Raw genomic sequence first — 24,957 nt, 5'->3', positions numbered from 1 at the left:
CATGAAGTGACATCAGAACCTTCTTGGTTCCCTGAGGGGTTTGCCACCACTGTAATCCTCAAACCACCTGTATTACTGTTGGAAATAGTACTCACCTGGCAGCCGCCAGGACGAGCACTAGATCGCGGCAGAGGCAACGGAGATCCGCCCCCCTTTTTTTTTCTCGAGGAAACGGAACCTGGCCCGCAGCTCCGAGATGGTCATCTTCCTGCAATGGGGACATGACTCATCCAAGAACACCACCTCAGCATGTTAAATGCCCAGACACGTGAGGCAGCGATCATGGCCATCACCCATTGCCAGGTAACAACCGCTTCCAGAAACGCACGGGTGAAATGGAATCTTTAAAAAGACGATCTGTTGTCTTTTCAAAGATGCACCCATGTAAGACCTTTTAGGGAAATTGCTCTTTTAGGGAAATGCTCTTTTAGTGCAGAGGCGCACAATGGAATGGCAGCTTGCAGCACAACAGGGGGGTAGTGCAGCCTGAAGTGTGCAACCCACTCGACACAGGAACGACCACCACTGAAGTGCTGTTTTGCCAAAACTAGAAGCTTCCAAGAGCGCGTTGAATTTGTAGTTCACTGAAGAGACTTGGATGGAGCATAATGATGTTGTCGCTCGGCTCCGAAGCGAAAAGCTGGTATGTATTTCACCTGCTGCCCCTTTATGCTCATGCTGTGATCAGCTGCAGCTGGATGCAATAATTGCATACCAATGTGCATTGGCTCATTTAGTTTACACTCGAAGTAGATTGGTCTCTTGAAGCGAGATCCCAATTCATCAGTCACCGACGTGATGTCAAGAGTGACCGACTTAAAGGGAAACCTTATTAAAGCTTTGTACAAATCTCTCTGCTTGTCCATTAGATGCTGGGTGCCATGGGGCAGATGTGACATGTCTGATGCCATTTCTGTGAAGAGATGTCTGGAAATCAGTGGCAGTAAATTGTGGCCCGTTTTCACTAACTGATGAGAAGTTCCAGTTCTGGCAAACAAGTCCCTCAGTACCTCAATGGTGCATAAAGAGGTGGTAGTGCTTATGGTGAAAACCTCAGGCCATTTGGAACAGGCATCAACTACCAGAAAGTATAATTTTGTATGCCGGGAAATCTATGTCAAAAAGAACAGAGGGCACCAGTGTCACAGTTGTTGGGTTCAATTACTCATCCGTGCGTGTTATGTGTGCGTTAGTAGGTGTGTTTCTGTGCGGCTGCTGTGAGCTGATCAGTTTCAGCTGCAGCTCGTTATCAGGCTCTATTTAAGGAGAGCTAACCCTGTCTTGTTTGTCAGTTCCTAGTGTCAGTTGCCCTGTCTGGCAGACTCTCAATAAAGCATTGATTGTACCGCAATTGAATCCTATTTCTTTTGTGTCATGACAACCAGTCATGTTTACGTGGATGGTAAATTGCTTCCACGAGAGGTTAACAGATCCACGCGCGAGGAAACAAGAGCCTGTGAGCTCTATTTAAACAAAATAGAGGTCTGTGTGGGTCAGTTAAGCTACACAAGAGACTGTACGCTTTTCAGCTACATGTAAAGAAACATGTTTATCTTCCCCTATATCATTTTTGTCAAGAAACTGCTGCAGTCTTTAAATATACATATTACAATCCTTCTTGAAGCTGTCAAATGACAAAATCACCCTTTACACATATGAGATCATATCCAAACAATCCTGAACATGTTGAACAACAGATATACATAAAAATAGAACAATGCTGTGCTCATATGCTGATTATATACAACAGACAGCAAGTGGTTGAATTGAGTACTGCAGTCCAAATTTAAAATATTGGAGAGAGTTGCCAGACTGAAGAAACACAATTTTCCAAAGTAAACACAATAATAATAAGCCATGTGCTCAATAAAATCACACAAGATTAGAGTAGAGCACATGTTGAGGGAACAAAAACCTAGAGCATGTGCTCACAGTGAACAAGACTAGATGAGCAAACAGCCAATGAACAAGACCAAATACCATCAAAACAAAATATAAGCACATGAAATGGTGAAAGAACCCCCACCATGTGCTCACAACAACATACAAAAAGATAGAGCATGAGCATCTTGATTCCGACAAAGAACCAAAACAAAACCAGATAGGAGCACCAGGTTCCAGATACCAGGCTTTAAACACACACAACACACTACATGAGTGTCCTAAATAGAAGGTTGAACAATAGTTTTAAAATTTTCTCAATTTTGATCTGAGAAATATACCAAAGCGACTAAGAAAAACTGTAACATGATTGAATATCAAACGTGTTGAACTTAATGGAACGATGATGGTGATGAGAAATTGGGTTTTGTGGTCAGAGCCACATTTTTTTTTAATTTGACTTTGACTTCCTTTGCTTGATGTGGGAAGTGTCTTTTTTTTTTTTTTTTTTGTCTTCCTGCCTTGGCTGCAGTAAATTCATCTTAAATGTTGTGTGGAGGGAACCAAGTTTTATATTTAACCACGACAACAGCATGAAGATCATTCAGCTTCAGCTCTGTGAGTTTATTACATGATATGAATGTATTAACATGCATTGTAAAATAATTAAAATTCTAAATAGTTTTATGTTATTTGTCAGGTTTTATGTGGTTAATCTTGTTTATGTTTATTTTATAGATGTATTAATCTGTATTCAAGCTGCAGTTTCAGATCTACTGACTGATTTGGGATCAAATGTGACCATAAACTGTGATCTTGATGAAAATGAGGTTTATTGGATTTTACAGAAAACACCAGATCCTCCGACAGTGATTCTACGAACATTATACAACATACAACATACACAAATATCACCTCATTACTATAATAACACATTCCGAAACAAATATTCAGTGCAGTTTAAACATCGTCTGGTTATAAATAATGTGACTGCTGATGAATTAGGAGTTTATTACTGTATGAACACACGCACACCTCCAAAACTCAGCAACAGCACCAGATTGCACTTGAATGGTAAGTTAATTTACTCCTTCACTGATCAACACATATTGATGATCACTGCTTGCGTACATATTAACTACTTAAATTTGTAAATACTTTTATATTCATAAATTACATTGTACACTGCCTGGCCTCGCTGTCTGATTTAAATAAGGAAATACTTAAGATTTTAGGATCGACTCTTTATTGCAGTGATCAATATGTTTCTGGCATTTTGTATTGTTTGGAAAGAATTATTTTAACCCTAACTCATGCAGTTAATAGCTTTTTATTTCAAAAACAACCATGTCTGAAGATGTACCCAAGTACATATTCCAGGATGACAATGTCAAGATTTATCAGGCTCAAACTGTGAAAGATTGACCATCACAGAGTCCTGACCTTAACCTCATTGTTAGTCTTTGGGACGCACTGGAGTTGACTTTACAATGCCTGTCCAAAATAAAAGTGTCACACTCATTTTGTTGGAGAGCCTTTAGCTTTGATAACATTGTGCATTTCGACAACATAAAACAACATCACAGCATTTATTTCCATTAAGGGTTGCATTAATTTTTTGCAGAGATCTTGTATTGAAAATGATGGCGTCGAACCCTCTGTAAAGTCGACTCCAGCACATTCTTAAGACTTTCAATAGGGTTAAGCTCAGGACTCTGTGGTAGCCAATTCATAATTCAATATCTTCCAACATTATTTGAGAAGTAAAAAGCTATGTACTGCATCATTTAAAATTAAAATAATTGTTACCAATCATACAACATGCCAGAAACATATTAATCACTATAAAAATGATTCAGTCATAAAATCTTAATTATTTACTTCACTTATATAAATAGTAACCTTCAGTGCTTGCAGTGTAAATTACCAGCATTTTCAGTGATACAAATCTAGCTATTGCACTAACAGTAACATTTTTTACAGTAACAGACTGTGGACACTTTTATTACAGAATCAACTCAACTTACTGTGCTAAATGAGTGTCACACTCATACAGATCAGAATCAGACACAATGGAAGATTATTATCATCATATTTGGACTGATGAATGGGCTTCTGGTTATTGTGGTGTTCGGTGAGATATTTTTAGCCATCTGTAAAAATATTTATATCATGATTTTCTGCATAGCTAGCTGATGATAATTGAAATGTTGAAATATATGTAAATATTCTTATCTATATCTAATGTTTCATTATTATTGCGCCATTTATGTGATATATATTATGTGATAAATGTTGAATCTGAAACACCATTTTTAGGACTGGTAAAGGTATTTGTTGTTGGAAACAGAGGGTCTGAAGAACAATCAGAACAACTCAACACTGATCAACAGCAGATGCAAGTCATAGAACCACATCAGGACCAATTAAATGTAAGAATATGTGAAACCATCATTATAACTAAAATTAATTTCTGTCTTGATAATTATTGAGGATTCTTGCTGACCTGTTATTTCAACAATACGATTCTATAACACTTAATTTTGGTTTATTTTTCAACTGAAGCTGAACATGTTAATATTGCTCTTTCAATATGCCGCGGTGGACTTTTCCAAACTGCGTAGAAATATTCGGTCCAGTCAAATCAACAGCACCTATGCTACTCTAAACCTGCCGAAGTAATGGACACATGAGTATGACTGATTATACTTATTTTATTTACTTTTTTCTTGATGTTCAACTGTGAAACCCTCAGTCTGAAAAAAAAATACTGTAAAAAATATAAAATAAATAAGTTGAACTCTACTACATTCGGTATTATTAATACATCATTCTGCTTTCTAAAGGCTGATTGGAAGTCATGAGATTAATCACAATTATTTTATTGAACTGACAGCTATAGTTTTATGTGTGTGTATCTGAAAGGACTCTTATAATGTGTAGAAAATATTACCTGGAAAACATTTACTTTCTATTAAGTAGACAGTTATTCTTTTACTGTATAATTTTTGATTGATTTTTTTTTATACATGAAAATATGTACCTGCCTTTGTATTTTAGAGGGTCTCGCAAGAAGTTGGTGGCATCAATCCCTTTTAAAACTCCCTGCTTCAGATGAAATGAGTGTTTAGGAACTTTTATATTTACTAGTTGGTCTAGTGCTTTTGAAAGAGCTGTCTTAAGCCGTATCTGGTGGAAACTTTTGTGAGTGGTTGTAGATGCAAATATATGTATGAGAGTGGATGGAATATTCATTATTTTTGTGAAGCCTGATTGGTTGAGTTTTTCAATGCTGTTGGACTAAGAAGAGGTTCATTTTTATAAGATACAAAGGACTGTTTATTTTGTCAAAATGGTTTAATTAATACCTGTATAATTTAGGCTGTATTTAAATAAGTAAACATGATCAGTTATTTAGTGTGAAATGTAGTGGCTTCTCAACCTACTTTTCTCAAACTCAGCACGGTTTTTCTTTTCTTTTCTTTTCTTTTCTTTTCTTTTCTTTTCTTTTCTTTTCTTTTCTTTTCTTTTCTTTGTTTTAAACAAAATGTAAGTGTGAAGAGTCCGTCTGCTGGGCTTTTTAAAATGTTTTATTTTGAGAAGACATATGTGAGTATATTTTGGTATTCAAATGGGAATCATAAAAAATGTGTTTGCAAATGAATGACAGAAATATTTTCTAGATGGAAGAATATTATCCTTTTATTTTAAATGTACTTATATTTTTCTTTTATATTGATATGACTGTATTTGATACCTTATATTATTATATCTACATTCATTTTACAATTAGTTTCACAATAAATACAAATATATAGTGTAGTATATAATTATAACTATTTAAAACATTGTGACAACTTGGCCCGACCTGACATTTATGAGAAACATCTTTATTCTGAGAACAAGGTGCAGCCTTTTGTTAAAATCTACCTTTATTATGAAGTTTCTTCATTATGAATAAATATATTTCCATGTGCATGTTTTTTGTGTGTCATTATTAATATTTTACAAGAACTACAATAAACTTACAAGAAACTAAAGTCCCTTAGTAATGAATTATACTTTCTAATGTAAACTGATTTCAATAGGTTGACAAGCCACTACATTTCACACTAAATAACTGATTATATTTACTTATTTAAATACAGCTTAAATTATACAGGTATTAATTAAACCATTTTGACAAAATAACAGCATTGAAAACTCAACCAAACAGGCTTCACAAAATGAATGAATATTGTGAAGTAGTTTTGTAAACAGTAATGCATACTTTGAAATTTGTTAAGCAAAAAAAATAAAAATAAAATAAAACATATGCAAACTTCTCAGTGTTATTTTCAACTAAACTCATAAGTGCTAAACCAAAACCAAAAACATGTTCCACTGTTTTTGGCACTTGACAACCAACAACTCTCACCTTTGTCTGCACTGGAGGTTTAACTGTGAAACGAGTGCAGTGTTTTTCCAATACCTTTATGTTTATGAAGTTCTCACAGTTGTCTAAACCTCAAATGGAAAGTATGTCGGCTTTGTTTGTTTACTAGACCCCCACACTGCCAAATTAGCACTTGCAAAGTGTGAACACATGTAAACCACATTCAACAACAACACTTAAGCTGAAGTTTTTATTGCTGTGATTGTCCAACTGTAACTGGCAGAGTCATTTCACACGAATCTATGGTTAATCTTGAAATTAAATAAATGATTGAAATTATATAAATGATTTTACACAAATGTCAACTAGAAGTGCTGAAACTAAGCCTTTTGGGGAAAAGCAAGTGAACATAATATGTATTTAACTATTGAAGGCCTATTGCTGAAACCACAGACAAGTAGGATGATGCGAAGAGTAACATGTCCCAGTGCTGCGGACCAATCAAATCTGACGATCAGAAAAAGCAATGCAAATGGTTGCTATTAGAAATCTTGGTTCAACAATAATACATGTAATACATAATAATATGTGACTATTCCATAATCTGGGGACCAAATTTGTCCATTTATCCATGTCACAGTAGTCTGAAGACAGCAGTACCAGACAGCAGTCTCAGACCAGTGATGGGGTGGAGATTATAGTGTCAATAAAGTTATAGTGTCAATAAAGTTCACCCAAAAATGAAAATTTGCTGTTAATTTACTCACCCTCACGTCATGCAATATGTGAACTTTTTTCTTGAGTAGAACAGTAAAGAAGAATTTTAGCTAAAACCGTTCTGCTTGGTGATTCATAAAACTCAAGGGGCTACCGGTAGGGATGGGTGTATTTACCTTAAGTATCAATATATTGATACTGATGCGAGTATCGAAAGTATCGATACTCAAATAAAAAATATTGATACTAAGGTGTATTTTTTTTTAACAGTGACTTTGTTTATTTAACAAAAAATAATAATAATGCGTGCAATATGTATTGAATTGGTCAAATAACCTATTAAAGCGAATAATTGTGTAGGATAGGACTGGAACTGGAGAGCTGAAAAAAAAAAAACAGCATCATAGGATCATTTACACCAATATTTTGGTTCATTTTGAGTCTGTCAGGCATGTTCGAAACTGAGTTCTCCTTCAAATGGGAACTTGCACTGTGTCTTCTAGTGGACACTTTGGGGAACGCCTCAGTAAACCCATGTCTGAAGCCATAATTCAATAATTCATAATTGGCCAACGACAGTCCGTGACATCACTACCAGCACAACCACTAGTATTAAAGGGCACCTGTAGTACACGTCATCAGCTTTTTTTGTCTTCTGGAGCCGTTTGTCTTAAAGCTTGTAAAGGCAATGATGAATCCCCCTAGCAAGTTCTTCAGGAAATGTGTGCCACTGTGTCAGCGCTATCTGACTCCAGATGACACGCCTGTTTGGGTGAGGATCATGCACGTTCTGTCCTCGACGGGTTTAAGAACAAAATTTAAGTAGGCAAAAAATGACATTTGATGCTTGTTCAATTTACTTAAGTAAATTAAGTTAATCCTATATAATTCTAATTAATTTGAGTTAAGAGTACATAAATGATTTTGGTTGTAACTAGGAAAATGATTTTCCCCTTCCTAACAGGCTTTGCACACTGCTGGATAGGAAGAGTAAATGTTGAAATGAAATGCTGTTTTATGCCTTTTTTATTTATTATTATTATTATTATTATTATTATTATTATTATTATTATTATTTAATTTTTTTAATTTTTTTTTATCAAGATAAAATATGATCTGCATGCACAATAAACTGTGCTTAAATTCAGGTTTTCCCATGTTTTAATAAAAATCCAAGGCTTTTTAATAAAAGATTCATGAGCATATCTCCAGTAGCATGGGTGTGTTTAGAGTTTTTGGGGCCCTAAGCAAGCGGTACTTTGGGGCCCCCCTCGGTAGAAATCATGTTCCTCTGGGGCAGGGGCGCCATGCACTGGGGCACCAGGGGTCATGTTGTGGAGTGGTGGTGTGGGGGGGGGTTCATGTGACACACAGCAGCCACACTAGTGTTGTATAACTGATGTTTGTTTAGTTTTTTTGTTTATCTCGAATATGTGCAAGTAAATTCCCAAACCTGTTAACTATACCATGAAATATCTCGATTCTCGAATATGTGCAAGTAAATGTATTTTGCATCTAATCTATTACCTATGCATAAAACTTGTTTAATATGACTGATTTTGTATTTAACTTGAATTTAATAAAAAAACATTGTAAGTTACTAATTATAACACTTTCATTTTACCGAAAGGAACCCAAGAATATTTACAATATCAAATAACATTTTTATTTGCCTAAATCTAGCATGAGTTTAAGCACTCTCGAAAAACTCCTGTTTGCCTATAATCAATGGAGCTGTCTACACTGTGAAGTGAATCTCTTTTTTACGTACGCTCATTTGCAGTCTGACGTTTATGATTAGAGAATTTGCAATGACATCATGAGAGTGTGAAGAATTCAGTCAGAGAGCACGCACACTGAACAAACCTCCATGGCGTTTCAGCGATGACTAATCTGATTCATAATCATTCATAAGATCAACAGAATCGTCTGTGATTGGTTTAATGCGCAACTCTGCAAAATGCATAAAAAGAAGATATGATGCAACATAAGCAGATATAAATTTATTGCCGCAATCGATACTTTTCATTTTTAACTTTATTTGTGACAGTGTGAGAAACATAAAATAAACATTATATGGCTGAAAACACTGAAAAGTTTTGATAGATGACAAGTGAGCGCATCTGTCTCTGGCTCAGTGCTAGCCAAAACAGGAACACAGATTTGAATTGAGTGGCTGATGATAATCACACCGGCGTGATCGTATCAAATGTTAAGATATTAGTAGCGTATTTTTTGTCTTTTGGAAGCTGCATTCAAAATCCACTTGGTTCAAAAATCTGAGGGGCACGTGTGCCCTTGGTTTGAATGGCCATGATGCAATTGTATGGTTTGCGTGGTGCCTAAACACGCTACTGTCCAACTTTATTATCAGACTCATTCAAGTTCTCGGTGATACACATGCAATGCAACTCACTCGTCAGACTCCTCGGCAATCCTCTGCAAACTTCGACAGTTGGTTAAACCGGCTCATTCAGTTCTTTTTGAGTCGGACGTGCCACTTCGGCTGTGCGCCCTGCATCATCAACCCGGAACTAAAGTTCCCTTTCAGTCGGTCACCCTCGATGTCACGTCGGTGACCGACGAAATGGGACATCACTTCGATAGACCAATCTACTTCGTGTGTAAACTAAATGAGCCAGTGCACACTGGCATGCAATTATTGCATCCAGATGCTGCTGATCACAGCGTGAGTATAATAAGGCAGCAGGTGCAATGCAGCTTTTCGCTTCTGAGCCGAGCGACAACATCGTTCTGCTCTACTGTGTCTTCGAGAACTACGAGTTCAGCACGCTCTTGGAAGCTTTGTGTGTTGGCGAGATGGCGCTTCAACGGTAGTCATTCCAGAGTTGAGTGGGTTGCTCACTTCAGACTGCACTACCCCCTGTCGTGCTGCAAGCTGCTATCTCCCCTGTGCGCCTCAGCACTAAAAGAGCATTTCCAAAAGTGCAGTTTTCTCTAAAAGAGCTGCACGGTTGTGTCTTGTAAAAGACAACGGATCATAACCTTTTTGAAAGATGCCGTTTCACCCGTGCGTTTCTGGATGCGGTCATTACCTGGAACCGGGTGATGGTCACGATCGGTTTCTCACGTGTCTGGGCTTTAAGCACGCTGAGGTGGCGTTCGTGGATGAGTCATGTTCCCACTGCGGGAAGGTGACCATCTCTGAGCTGCGAACCAAGCTCCGCTACCTCCAGGGGGGCGGAGTCCCATTGCCGCGATCTGGTGCTTGTTCTGGCGGCCCACAGACGAGAACCACTACCAGCAGTGGCGTGGGCGGTTTGAGGGTTAGAGTGGTGGCAAACCCCACAGGGAACCAACCCTTGGGGGACCATCACTCCTCTTGCACCTCCGATCCAGTGGAGTGACCCATGGAACGCACTGTGCCCTCTTCAATGAGAGTACCAACGGTATCCAGTTGACCTCCCCCCGACCAGATGTCGATCTCAGCATTGGAGGGAGAGCTCTCTGATGAAGATTCGGCCACGCTGCTGCCCTCCGGGACAGTGGCAAAGCCTGATTCGGATCCAGAGATGACAGCTATGCTTTCCCGGGCCACCAAGAGGGTAGAGCTCAAGTGAAGACCTCCACCGCGTCCCGAGCCCTCAAGGCTGGATTATTGGTTTCTTGGGGTGGTTCACGCTGGTTCTCAGCTACCTGCCCCGGTGCCTTTTGTCCTGGAAGTGCATGACAAGCTCACCAGGTCCAGGACTGCACCTTTTACTACCAGAAACCAGCCGGTGTGCTCCTCCTCCCTCACCACCCTGCTGCCTCCAATTGTCCGCCAGCTGCAGCGCCCCAGCCTTCTTGTCACCGAGGGCGGGCCCCCGCATCCTCCCACACTCTTGTGCCGCATCCGCAGCAGCCTCCAGCAAAGCAGCATCGTGGAGCCCCACTTGTCCAGGCCCCCGTCAAACCTGGCAGCAAGTGGAAGAGCAAGCGGCCCTGAGACAGGTGACCCAGAGACGGAGGGATCTGCTCTTCGGGAGATGGTGAATGCACCACTCCCGCCCTGGGAGGAGGGCCGGGTGGAAAATCTTTTGTTTTGTTTTTTCCCGCCGTTCGCTTCACAGCCATCGATACCCATATTCTCGACAAAAGAGCAGTTTCCTTTGTCTCTGGGTCCCAGGAGGGCATGGAGAGATGCGGACAGCCAAACACCGGACCTCACTCATCCTCCTCCTTCGCCAGATGGCAGCAGCAGGTGGTTCGAGAGCGTCAACAAACGCCCTACTCACGCACCCTCTGCCAATCTGTGGAACCAGGTGAGCCTTGCACCCCACACTCACACCCCTCTCCGGCCCGCTCACAAGCCACCCGAGTTGGGTCTCTGTGTTCCACCTCGCTGCCCCACTGCGGGTGCGACTGTGGTTCCACTGGTCCCAGTTGTATGGTTTCTGGGCGCCTAGTCAGCACTACCCAGCCCATCTCGCTGGCTTCTGTGGACCATCAGCCTCGGCTATGCGATTCAGTTCACCCGGCGTCTCCCCAAGTTCAGCGGCATCCGCTTCACTACATAAACGGATGCCATATGTGTATTTGCTTCTGAAAACTCCTTCAGGAAGGACGGGGCTTCCGCAGCATCCCTGTTCCAGGTAGAACGGGTACGTTTTCCTAGTGTTATCCAGTCTCACTCAGTGAGGTAGTGCTTTGACAATGGTGAGTGGAACTACTTGGTCTGAGCTCCAGCCTACACCAAATAGGGGTGCAGGCGGCTCGCACAGGGCACTGGAAGGGGCAGCACCGATGACGCTTTCGTAGTTATCCCAATTTGTTGGTCACCGACATGACATTGAGAGTGACCGACTGAAAGGGAACATCTTGGTTATGTATGGTAACCCTCGTCCCATCACCACGGTTGCTGTACCACCGCTGAGCGGCCGGGTCACCAGCTCGGCTCCTCAGTGAAAACCTATTATGCATTGCACGTGCTGCCTTATTATACTCATGCTGTGATCAGCGGCAGCTGGATGCAATAATTGCATGCCAATGTGCATTGGCTCGTTTAGTTTACACTCAAAGTAGATTGGTCTATCGAAGCGATATCCCAATTCGTCGGTCACCGACGTGACGTCTCCATTCCCTCCTTCAGGGAACGAGGGTTACCATAAATAACCAAGACGTTCAATTCAGTTCAATTTTGTGAACCGGCTCAACCGGTTACTTACTGAGAACCAGCTCAAAAGAACAATTCGTTCAAGAATCGAACATCACCAATGGCTAATGCTTAACAATAAAAATCTTCAGAGAGTAAAGATTTTGTGAAAGTTGTTCTTTTGTAAATATTTTTCTTGGATGCATTCATTAAATAAACTAATCAATCAAACTGGATTACTTGTTTTAATTTTTGTTTGATATTAGTTTTAGGATAATTTAACTTAATAGTTTTGGATGAAATTAAGAATGATTGATTCAACTAAATGGTATTGAATTAACCTTATGTAATAAATTTAAGTTTACTTAAATAATGTTAATTAAATGCATCATAACCCAGTTGTGGAACCTGCAGACATAAAAAACGTAAAGTAAATCCAAGGTAACATTTTTTGAGTGATTAAGTGGAAAGACAGTATTTTTATGTTAGGCCATTTCTCATGTATAAACAAACAAATAAATAGATAACTCAGTATAGTCTACAGCTTCTTAAAGGGGTCATATGACGTTGCTAAAAAGAACATTATGTTGTGTATTTGATGTAAAGCAATGTGTTTATGCGGTTTAAGGTTTAAAATATTTTCCACATAATGTACAATATTGTTTTTCCGCTTTTTTTTTTTTTCCTTTAGTCCCTTACAAAACTCATTGTTCTGAAAAGCGAGGTGTACGCTGATTGGCCAGCTATCCAGTGCATTGTGATTGGCTGAATACCTCAAGCATGTGACGAAATGTTATGCCCCTTATTATACTGTGATGCCGTGTGTCCCGGCATGACGAGACAAAACCAATAAAACCCATTACAAACGAGGCATTTGTTGCATCCAGTGGGGACATAATTACTGATTATAATGACTTATACTGTGTTTTTACGCATTGCATTGCATATCGCGCCGTGTAAACATAAAACCATGCATTTGTGATCGGAGAAACGACAAACTACAAGCGCTACTCTACACTGCTCAAAACTGGCAAATTCTTTAAATATAAAAAATTTACTTACAGGCTGTGATTCAGAAGCGCCAGACTGTCCTTGCAAAGTTGGAACTGCCCCACTTTATAGAACAGCCTTTGAGCACAGACCCATTGTAGGCTAGTCTGCAGGTTCCAGAAACAGTCCTCCATAAAATGCGTCACACAGTGTCTCACACTGCGGGCTTGAGTGAGGAACGGCCGGCGGATTCAATGAAGGAGTGGCCAGCGGGCTTGCGCCAACCACATGTGACGACCCCAGGCTGGACTCCGCTTTGTCCACGGTGAAAGCCGATCCGAAGATCCACAGTGCAAAGTTGATGTATTTCCTCAGCAACCAGCACGGATCAGCTCTAGGCATGACGAAGTGGATAATGTCCTCCTTTGGAAGGCCAAATAAAGTAGTTTTGCTTTCACAACGAAACACACAGCGTCTTCACAACATGGCAGCAGTGGCAACAACAATACTACAGCGAGAATAAAAGTTACGCCTTCTTTCTTTGCGTGAACATTTGGGTGGTGTTTTGCAAATCTTCCTAACACAGTGACGCAGACATGTGGGGGCGTGTTTGAACGAGGCATTTTAGGAGGGCTTGGACAAGTCTTAACTTGTATAAAGAATATCTCTTTGGATTTGAGACTTTAGTCTTTGCAACTTTACAGATCTTTTTTTTTTATGTACCAAGAGCTTGTTACACTCCAAAGAGAAAGGAAAAATTGAAATCACATCATATGACCCCTTTAATAAAGATAATAGGCAAGAAGAATAAGAACGTGCAATAACGTGCAATTAAGTGAAATTAAGTACAAGTGAAATGTGAGAGATAAACTGATTTTACCTGAACATAATTTAGCCACTTTAAGGGTTTTTCTCATGCTTTTCCACTCCACTGTACTACTTTTGGGCTCACGTCTCGTGTCTTTGTCGCTCAAGTCAAAAGAAGTTTAAATGTTTAAAAAAGAGACCTTGTGCTTTTTCCAAATTCTTTCTTGTCTTGCATTTTTCAATGCAAAAAAATAAATAAATAAATAAAAAATAAACATGTTCTGTGTGATTTGTCAGTGCCTATTATGTCCTGGGATGGTTCCCCCACTCACTGCAGGGGCTGTCAAGTCCCATACACCACTGTCTAAGTGATTTCTGTTGTAAGTTATTTGCTGTAAGAGCCAAGAGGGTATAACATTAACACTGGAGGATCTGGTCATTTCTGTTTGTACCAATAAATAATCTCTGCTCCCCATCGTTTTTACTGCATTAGTAGATCATATGGCCTCTGTAAAGAAAGACTCACCTTTTCCAAAAACCCACACTTGCAGTCTTTACACTTGGCCATTTGACTGCTTATATGATGTATTTCCTGTATTTGGCCCAAATGTTCAAGTGAGCATGAAGACCACAAGTGTGTGTAGAACTTTTCATTACCTGATGGGATACACTTGTAGTGTTTTAAAAATGCAAGTGTTTACATAGCTTTATTTTAATTTGAAATACTTTGCATTTTAAAATCAACCTCTAAATGTCTGTAGTCCCTATAACATAACATAATTTTAATTTGTGGTGCTTCTAATTAAGTGATGAAAATCTGTTGCAAATGTTGTACAAAATAAATATTACCACTACTCATCTTTGCACCAATAAAACGTAAAAACACTTTTTCTACCAAATTATATGTTATAGCTAATTATTATTAATATTTCATATACATTGGAAAGGTTTACGTGACCTCTCACGAGATCTTGGCAAAAAGTCGACAATTTATTTCTAGAACATGATGCATGATGGGATACACTAAGCCTCGAGATAGTATTCATTTACTGTGTGTTAAGGGCACTGTGCTCTCGCATTTTTAAGACCTGGGACAGTCTTGACACTTACTTCCTGTCGCACGCACGTGCTCTCAACTGGCCAAGATTGCAAGTGTGGGTGTTTGGACAAGGGGTCTCTGGCTGATCCTTTATGTTTTAAAACTTCTCTGCTGCCCTCTGCAGGTCATTCGTCATAGTTCGGAATGACATATCACCAAAAAATTTTACTAACAACATCATCCTCACCAACACAGATCATATTAAACTTAATTAAAAATATTACGCTGCATTAACCCTGATCTTGTTGGACTTGTTTTTAGATCTTGGCATTTTTAGTGTGCTTTATACATTAAGGTTAAACTGAATTAATATGAATACAGTGTAAGTTAGACTGAATGATGCTGTTTCTGTGAAACTAAGGACAAGTGCACTTAAGTGAAACTGCAGTACTACTTACAGTATCCAGAGTCACTGTATATAGTACTTCAAAGATTAGATTCAGGGTTTTTTTTTTTTTTATCCAGTAGATGGCACCACATAACAGTGAGACAAACACACTATAACCCATTCAGGAAGAGGCTTCTTACTATTATAAAGTATACTCCAATTGATAGTGTGTGACACATGCCCTCTAGAAAGCTTCATCTTTAATACTATAATAGTTGAGCAGTAGAAAGATTTGTAATTGCAATGACAGTAAATGACAAAATTCACTTTACATCTTTTTGTAGTTTAGAGCATAAGCCTCACTATATTTTGTTGTTTCTGTTTAAAACAAGAACAATTTTATTTGCTAATTACTTAATTCAAGTAGCATATTCTCTAAAAACATGTCTTAATATCTTATTCTTTTAGGCAATTCTACTGGGACAAAAATACTGTATATTTGACACACAATGTGGCAAAGAGCATTTTGTGACTTTCCCTAAGGAATATTTACAGTATAGGTATATATGTTTTTGCCAGGCAGCATAATTCTTCAGTCAACATCCTTGTTGGTCCTAAATCAACACCCCTATCAACCAATCAGATTTCAAGCTTGGAGTTACTTATGTTAGGTAGTGTTCTACATTAAGTTACAATTTCTGTGTAAATTGTTGAGGTAAGTTTGGCATTATCTGGGATTTTGGAATGGACATTTACGATTTGTGAATAAAAAAAAAGTAAGACATTTGAAGTCTTTTTGACACTTTCATGTTTGTTCTACATTAAGTTACAATTTCTGTGTAAATTGTTGAGGTAAGTTTGGCATTATCTGAGTAATGGTGATAATGCTTTGTAAAAGGATATGGACAAAGACACCATCTACTTATTGTTGTGGTGTGGTTAGTGCAGAGGCATAAGCAAACTAAGGGGCTGCTTAGGGGCTTAGGGGCCCAAGAGAACATGAAATGAAAGCTTGATTTTTATTTATTAATTTGTGTGTGCGTGTGTGTGTGTGTGTGTGTGTGTGTGTGTGTGTGTGTGTGTGTGTGTGTGTTTTTTTTTTAAAGTGTGTTTGATATGCCCCAAGTGTCAGTGCTACAGCTAATAATGATACAGCAGGTGAGTTTTCAACAATACCAGATCAATATATTTATATGGATGCCTTTTGTGAGATCTTTTTTGTTTGTTTTTTTGACAGACAGACAGTTGCAATTGCTTAAAGTGGTTAATTTGTTGACAGTAAATGCATTGTCTGCTTATTTAGCTACTTTTCCGTACACATACTGTATGTCACTTAGTACTGTAAGACTTTGAATGTAAAATTGCGAATCAACACCTAACCACACTTGAGGGTTTGCTACTAAACACCGTAAAAGGGTAAAAACATGCAGACAGTGGTATGATGTAAGCAACAAAGCTATAACAAACAAAATTGATAACGTGTGTGTTAGATTTATAGTGTCTGAATAATCAAGCATTGACAATATAGTCAGTTGTATTGGCAGTACTGAGGGGCCCCCAAATAAAATTCTGCTTAGGGCCCCATAAAGGCATGGGATGGCCCTGGGTTACAAATTTTAGCATTAACATGTAATGTTACATAAATAACACAAAATAAATTTAATACTGGCAAACTTAACGTGAGAAAGAACACTTGTGGTAGAAACAGGAACATATTGAAAAACTCATTTTCTTTAGCATCAGCAAAACATGTGTCCTTATTCAGTTGTTTCAAGATCTTGTGTTCACGTGGCAATTGTGTAACAGCACAAAATGCCGTCTTTTCCACCAGAGAACAAATGAAAGATTAAAGAACATCCATCTCTCTTAGCTTATCGTCTGTGTATTTCTGGTTCAAATAATGGGCAAAAAACTTGCAAGTCATCCTCTCTGTCGAAATCTACAGACTTGGTTACAAGGTCCAGGTTCTACGTCAGAACGACGGCTCACACTTGTAAACAAGACACAGTGCATCCAGGTTCTACGTCAGAACGACGGCTCACACACACATCGGAAGAGAAACTCTCGTGAACGCATGTCAAAGACTGACACGGAAGAGAAGAAATTGTTGAATGAAGTAGTTATTTTTATTTTCTTTGCATAGTTTTGTAGATTCTTGTAGCTTCATAAAATGATGGTTGAACCACTGATGTCATATGGACTATTTTAATGATGTCCTTACTACCTTTATTGGCCTTGGAACATTTCAGTTGTGTTGCTGTCTAAGCAGGGTCAGAAAGCTCTCGGATTTCATCAAAAATATCTTAATAGCTCTATCTATCTATCTATCTATCTATCTATCTATCTATCTATCTACCTACCATCTAACTATCTATATATATATATATATATATATATATATATATCCATCTAACTATCTATATTTATCTATCTTAATCAATCTAACTACATATCTATCTATCTATCTATCTATCTATCTATCATCTGACTATTTCTATCTATCTATCTATCTATCTATCATCTGACTATTTCTATCTATCTATCTATCTATCTATCTATCTATCTATCTATCTATCGTCTGACTATTTCTATCTATCTATCTATCTATCTATCTATCTATCATCTGACAATTTCTATCTATCTATCTATCTATCTATCTATCTATCTATCTATCTATCTATCTATCTATCTATCTATCTATCTATCTATCATCTGACTGTTTCTATCTATCTATCTATCTATCTATCTATCTATCTATCTATGTATCTATCTATCTATCTATCTATCTATCTATCTATCTATCTATCTATCTATCTATCTATCTATCTATCTATCTATCTATCTATCTATCTATCTATCCTATAAGCATGCTAGTCACTTGTTAATCATGCTAGGAACATGCTAGTAACATGCTAATCATGCTAGAAACATGCCAGCAACATGCTAGTAACTTGATAATCATGCTATAAACATGCAAGTAACATGTTAATCATGCTAGAAACATGCTAATGACATGCTAGCAACTTGTTAATAATGCTAGTGACATGCTAGTCACTTGATAATCATGCTAGGGAAATGCTAGTGGCATGCTAATCATGCTTGAAATATGCTAGTAACTTGCTAATCATGCTAGGATCATGCTAGGAACATGCTAATCATGTTGGAAACATGCTACTCATGCTAGAAACTTGCTAGTGACATGCTAGTTACTTGTTAATCATGTTAGAAACATGCTACCAACATGCTAGTAACTTGCTAATCATGCTAGTGACATGCTAGTCACTTGCTAATTATGGTAGGAACATGCTATTCACATGCTAATCATGCTAGAAACATGCTAGCAACATGGTAGTAACTGGGTAATCATGCTAACAACATGCTAGTCACTTGCTAATTATGCTAGGAACATGCTAGGAACATGCTAGAAACTTGCTAATCATCCTAGCGACATGCTAGTAACATGCTAATCATGCTATAAACATGCTATAAACATGCTAGTAACTTGTAATCATGCTAGCGACTTGCTAGTCACTTGCTAATCATGCTAAGAGCATGCTAATTACATGATAATCATGCTAGAAATGTGCTAGTAAAATGCTAATAATGCCAGAAATGTGCTAGCCACATGCTAGTAACTTGCTTATCATGTTAATAACATGCTAGTACACACATAGCAACACCATAGCAACCATCCAAACTAACCTAGCAACTACTCTGAGTACCCTAACAACCACATAGCAACACCCTAGCAAACATCCTGAATACCTTTAGCAACACCCTAGCAACCGCATAGCAACACTTTAGCAACCACCCCCGGGTACCTTAGCAACCACATAGCATCTCTCTCTCTCTCTCTCTATCTCTGACAGACTGTATTGCCTTCAAACATTCAAACTTTATGCTTTTAAAACTAATTTAAACTTCAAACTATTTCAGAGTGAAAACCGTCAAACTTAAAACTTTTTATACTTCTTAACCTTTTTAAACTTTTCAAACTTTTTTTCAACTTTCTGTCTTGACAAACTTTTTTATCTAGTTATTAATATTTAATTTCCTTAATAATATGTTGGATGCTGGATCATTATTCTGTCGATTCTAAACTCATCTCTAAATATGTTATAATTAGTAAAGCAATGGCCAAAATAAAAAAAACAAGCAACGAACTACATTAGATCTTCATTGCTGAGAAATCTAATATGTTTGTCCAAATAGAATTTCGTTCAGAATTCATAAAAATTACCTGATTATAATGGACACAACCAGCTGGGGCTAATTCAAATAGCCAACATAGAACCCATGAACAAACCCATGTATTAATCAAGCCCATATCATGCCTACATTGGCCTCACAATGCAATGTTGTCTGTGGTGACCAAATGTTATCAATATATGTTTTATTTGACTGTATTGCATATAAATATTTCTGAAATTAGGGTGAAAAACATATTTTTCAACAGAGTATCATAAACTCCTATGCTTATCCACAAGATCATATCAATGGTTAGACCACAAAGTATTGAGCTAGTTTCACTAAATAATTAAGTTTGATATTTTCACCTTAATTAATATTAAACATGAAGTCATCATTCTCATATCAATGGTAAGAACACAAATAATTTAACAAAGCTTAGTTTTCTTTCTCATATCAATGGTTAGACCACAAAGTATTGAGCTAGTTTCACTAAATAATTAGGGCTCAAGCCTGGAGGCGAGAGCCCTATTGTTTTCCTTAGGATTATTTTTTATTATTATTATTATTATTATTATTATTATTAACATAATTTTCTTTTTTTCCCAAAGTCTCGGGGGCTTTTGGGGCCCTTAACATACTCGAAAACTCTTGAAAATTGGCACACACATTGGAACCTGCGGCCATTAGGGCCGGGCAGAGACTGATACACGGGCGTGGCACACGGGGGGGGGGGCTCTACAGCGCCCCCTGGAATATGGAGGGCCATATATCATACATACTTGCACGTAGACGTATGAAACTCGGTACACATATAGATCTCATCAAGCCAAACAACTTTCGTACTGCATGTCATAGGCTCTGCCCAACAGGAAGTTGGCTATTTAGGGTTTAGTATTTTTATTTTTCGTCAAAGTTGTGGGGGCTTTTGGGGCCCTTAACATGCTCAAAACTCTTGAAAATGTGCACACACCTTAGAATCTGTGGCCATTAGGAGGCTGCAGAGGCTGAGAACCGGGCGTGGCACAGGGGCTCTACGGCGCCCCCTGGAACACAGTCAGAAATGTTGATGTATAGTTCAAACATACTTGAACGTATTCATATGAAACTAAGTACACATATAGATCTAATTGTGCCGAACAACTTTCGTATTGCATGTCATAGGCTCCGCCCAACAGGAAGCCAGCTATTTAGAGCTATGTAAAAAGTGCATGCTCTGGAATTTGATATACTTGTCATAGGTTTTTTACCCGATTGCCACCAAACTTGGTCAACATGATCTCAAGACATTGGGGATGAAAAATTGCCAGGGGATTTTTGATATCTCGAATGGTTTGCTCGTGGCGAGGCATTGAATTTATGGCGAGAAATGAGAAACAGGAAGTGTCTAATAACATCCACATACATTTCCTGATTTTAATTAAACTTCATCAATTTTGTTCGTTGTATGATGCCGATCGCATATATGTGACTATTAGGAGTCAAAATTATAGCGCCACCAACTGGCAGCAGGAAGTGTGTCATTTTCAAAATGCTTTGAATTCAGCATCTTATTTTTACTCAATTTGCTTCAAACTTCATCAGAATAATGACAAAACACGGCCGATGTAAAACTGTTGAGGGAATATTGATATCTAATATAGTGTTGCCATGGCAACATATCAAACTGGAATATTTTTCTGTATAATATATTCTGATTTTGAGGCAGATAACATGCTTAGAATTTCATGAAACTCAGAACACATATCAGTATTAATAATAGCTAGACACTGGCAAAAGGTCATAAAAGGGCGTGGAGGAGGCACTCTATAGCGCCACCTTTTGTCAAAAAAATGTGGGGGGCTTTGTTTTAGCTACAGACACCAAACTCGGTACATATAAAGTTCTTATTAAGACGGACAACTTTCTAATTTACAGTCATTAGCTACGACCAACAGAAAGACGGCTATTTTGATTTGAATATGGATTTTTGGCTCTGTGTGAGGAATGTATGTGTGCTGAGACTTTCATTGTCTGAGAGAAAATGCGCCTCTACAGGAGCAATTCCCGGGACTGAGAGGGAGGAGTCTCGCTTAGTTTCACTTTTAAATCGGTTAAAAATACAACTAAATAAATCAATTTAATTCACACTGACAAAGCTAAAACCAACATATCTTATTATTAGCGGGTCAGGGCTCATTAATAATTGATGTATGGCCAGAGAACAGAGAGATAGACGAGAGATATGTCACCGCTCCGAACAGCGCGTTCAGTCTCAAAGAGCTCACAACAAACGAGTTTATTCTTGTTTAAGACCTTTTAAAAATAAAATATTACAGCGATTGCACACAATCCGCAAATTAGAACACACCAAGAGCTAAATTCAGATGTTTGTGAGCTGTTAAACATGTTAAAATGAAATATTTGCTGCAGCCTGTCTGACAGCGCGAGACGTCTGAACACTTGAAGGGAAAAAAAGTGTAACGTTACATACAGAAACTAGCCTTTTACATTAAAACACAGCGGCGAATCAACAAAAAACAATTAGAAGAACATATTATAGAGATGAAAATGAGTGTTTATGAGTGCTTGTGAGATTTTCTTTGTCTAAGGGCTGAACATCACATCGATTGCTCTGCGCTCCAGAACACGGTGATGGTTTTTCGGCGAGAACGGACAAATAAATACACATTTCATTCACACTGGCAAGCTGAACCAACATATGTTATTATTACCCCGGCTCAGATCTCATTAATAATTTATGTCTGGCCAGAATTCAGTATGAAAGACCAGACAGAAATCACCGCTGCATCAGCGCGTGCAGTCTCACGAGCTCACAATAAAAGTATTTTATAGTTTTAAGAGCTTTTTAAAATAAAATATTACCGCGAATCCACACAATCCACCCATTAGAACACAACAAGAGCTAAATTCAGGTATTTGTGAGCTGTTTGATTGTGAAAATTGAAAGACTATTTGACAGCGCGAGACTGTCTAAGGGCAGAATAACATCGATCTAGTCTCTCGAGCTCCAGAGGACGCTGATTCTGGCAAGAACGAACAAATCAAGAACAAGGTTATTTCAAAATACATAATAGCTTGGCGAATATAAAACGAAAACAGTCACGTGAACATAAACAGTTGAGAAATAAATCTGAAGTATATCATGATACTGGATTTGAATATTAAATTGACTCCATTTACCAGCTTCTTTCTTTAATTAAAATCAATAAAAAAAAAAAAAAAATCATCCTTACTGCCTCCTATTTTTTATATATACACGTATATATAATAATAATAATTTTTTATTATTATTATTATTTTTTTTTTTTTTTTGCTCTAACAAGAAATTAATCTATATTTAATTAAATTAAATTTCTGCATCTAAACACCTATAAACCATAAAACATGCTCTATTTAAACTATTGTTATCAATTTCTTTATCGTCCAGTTTAACTGGTGTACACACTTTTATTTTCATAATAAATTTGTTTTTTTTTTTTTAGATAATAGACAGTTACAGTGGTCTATAATAAATATCAACAGGTTTTGTTTAAGCTGCTTAAAATGTTTGAAGTAGGCAAAAAATTTTTTAAATGTAAATCCTAAAAAAAAAAAAAAAAAAAAAAAAAAAACAAACAAACAAAAAAAAAAAAAACTGGGAAACAGCCATATTTACGAAAAGGTGCTTAACCTATAGAAAAATAAAACTATGAATTAAATTAGTGTTTAATTTTTAGTAATGACCATTTTTGTTGTCATAAAAACCTTCTTCTTTACAATACAGAATAACGATTGTCAATAGTAAATATTATGAAAAACAATAACTGTTGTATTTTCTCATCATTATATAGTTTATGTATTATAATTGTAAAAACAAAACAAATTTAGCAACTCACATAGTAATCATTCAACACTACTTAAAAATGTAAGTTGAAAATTAAACTCATGACTAATCAAAAAATAATTCGATTTTAATGTGGGTATATTATCAGTAAACTAATCATTAAATATTTATAATCATTCAAAAAATATTGGCCCCTTTCATAATGTTGTTCAAAAATGAAGGGCACAATGCTAATGTTGTCCACTCGATGGCGCCACAGGACAGCAAATACTTCAAGATCTGTTCAAAGACTTGAAAATGTTTCATTTATGTAAATAAATCAAAAATGCATAATAGTAAAGCCCAATATAGTAATTATGCAAAAACTATCATCTCCTAAACACCATTACTTTTTTACCTTATTTTAATAGTATTGACAACATATTTCTCAAGTTATCACGCATTACTGAAAAAGTGAAGAAGGGACACTATATTTGTTATCTATTTTCATGTTGTGCATATAATAATTTACTTGAAAAGAGATACGTCCATTGTGTAACTGCATCATCTACACAAACCATTGTGCTTTGACCCCTTATGATCACAACTTAAACCACATTGTTTCAGTTACCTTCTGTGTGTTTGGCCTCAACGGTTTTAATGACAGGAGAAATATGAAAAAGCAAACAGGGGACAAAATAAAAGGCATGACTTTATTTGTATCCAGCTAGCCAAACTCTATTACAGATGTTCCATAGCCAAGGCTTTTATTTAGAATAGAAAATAGCAAGGGTTCAAATAAATAGATTATTAATCATATAATTTCACTTTCTTAATGAATATTGTTCTGTGTATGTGATTTTCAAAGTCTTGATGCTTCGGATTAACCCTTTAATTGCCGTATCCCTTAAAACCTGAGTGCCAGAGGGTTACTGTAAATGCATGTGCCCGCTGGGCATAGTTTACCCTGATGCCACCGGGGTGGCGTTTGCGCTGATGGCTTGAGCCCGACAACCATTAAAGCACCCATAATTAAGTTTGATATCTAATAATAAAATTAAGATGGTCTTTTCCGCAGGCATGCATGTGATGTTTGATTCAATAATGAAATAATGAAATGAACAGCAGTAAAGTACTCAGACTTACATGAGTATGCGAATGAAGCTTCCTGCCATAAAATTCTTCTGTATTTTGTATCCTATTCCTCGAGTCAAACATGTATCTTATATGTCCCTGCTGCCTCACTCTGTCCTACAGAGAAAAATGAAAGAGAGAGAGATTTGAATACAACAAAAAAAACCTTGCCTTTTCAAAAAATTTCCCAAACAAATTTCAAGAATTAATTAATAAACAGTTTTTTTCTACATCAATAAATTACCTGTTTTCTTTCTTTTTTTTTATAGCTGAGCTTAATCCATAAAGTTCCTCTCTCTTGTTTTGATCCTGACAGATTGTTCAGTTGCTGTGAGACTCAAAGGTAATATTTACCGACGTTCTCGTGGGAGGAGAAGCTCTCTGTCAGAGATGAGAAGGCAAGTGGACAAGTACAGTCTATTTTTATGGTCGTCAGATCGCCAAGACATCCTCATTCGGATCTACAAAGGAACTAAAAGAGAGAGAAAGCAAAAGTTTCACACTTCCACTCTTCTGAATCAAGGAACATTTGAACATC

General features: G+C 37.4%; 1 long non-coding RNA gene across 1 annotated transcript in view; it reads right to left on the bottom strand.

The window, feature by feature from the left end:
- LOC109083293 overlaps positions 1-24,957 on the bottom strand; it is a 55,044-nt gene that overhangs the window by 27,452 nt on the left and 2,635 nt on the right. Inside the window, exons 2-3 of the long non-coding RNA XR_006153200.1 lie at positions 24,664-24,891; positions 24,432-24,536 (exon numbers count right to left, since the gene is read on the bottom strand). This is a non-coding gene — a long non-coding RNA (uncharacterized LOC109083293). The remainder of the gene's footprint in view (positions 1-24,431; positions 24,537-24,663; positions 24,892-24,957) is intronic.

The sequence above is a fragment of the Cyprinus carpio genome, chromosome A22 (genome assembly GCF_018340385.1).
Source record: "Cyprinus carpio isolate SPL01 chromosome A22, ASM1834038v1, whole genome shotgun sequence".
Taxonomy (NCBI): Eukaryota; Metazoa; Chordata; class Actinopteri; order Cypriniformes; family Cyprinidae; genus Cyprinus; species Cyprinus carpio.
This window is presented reverse-complemented; position numbering and strand designations above follow the sequence as displayed.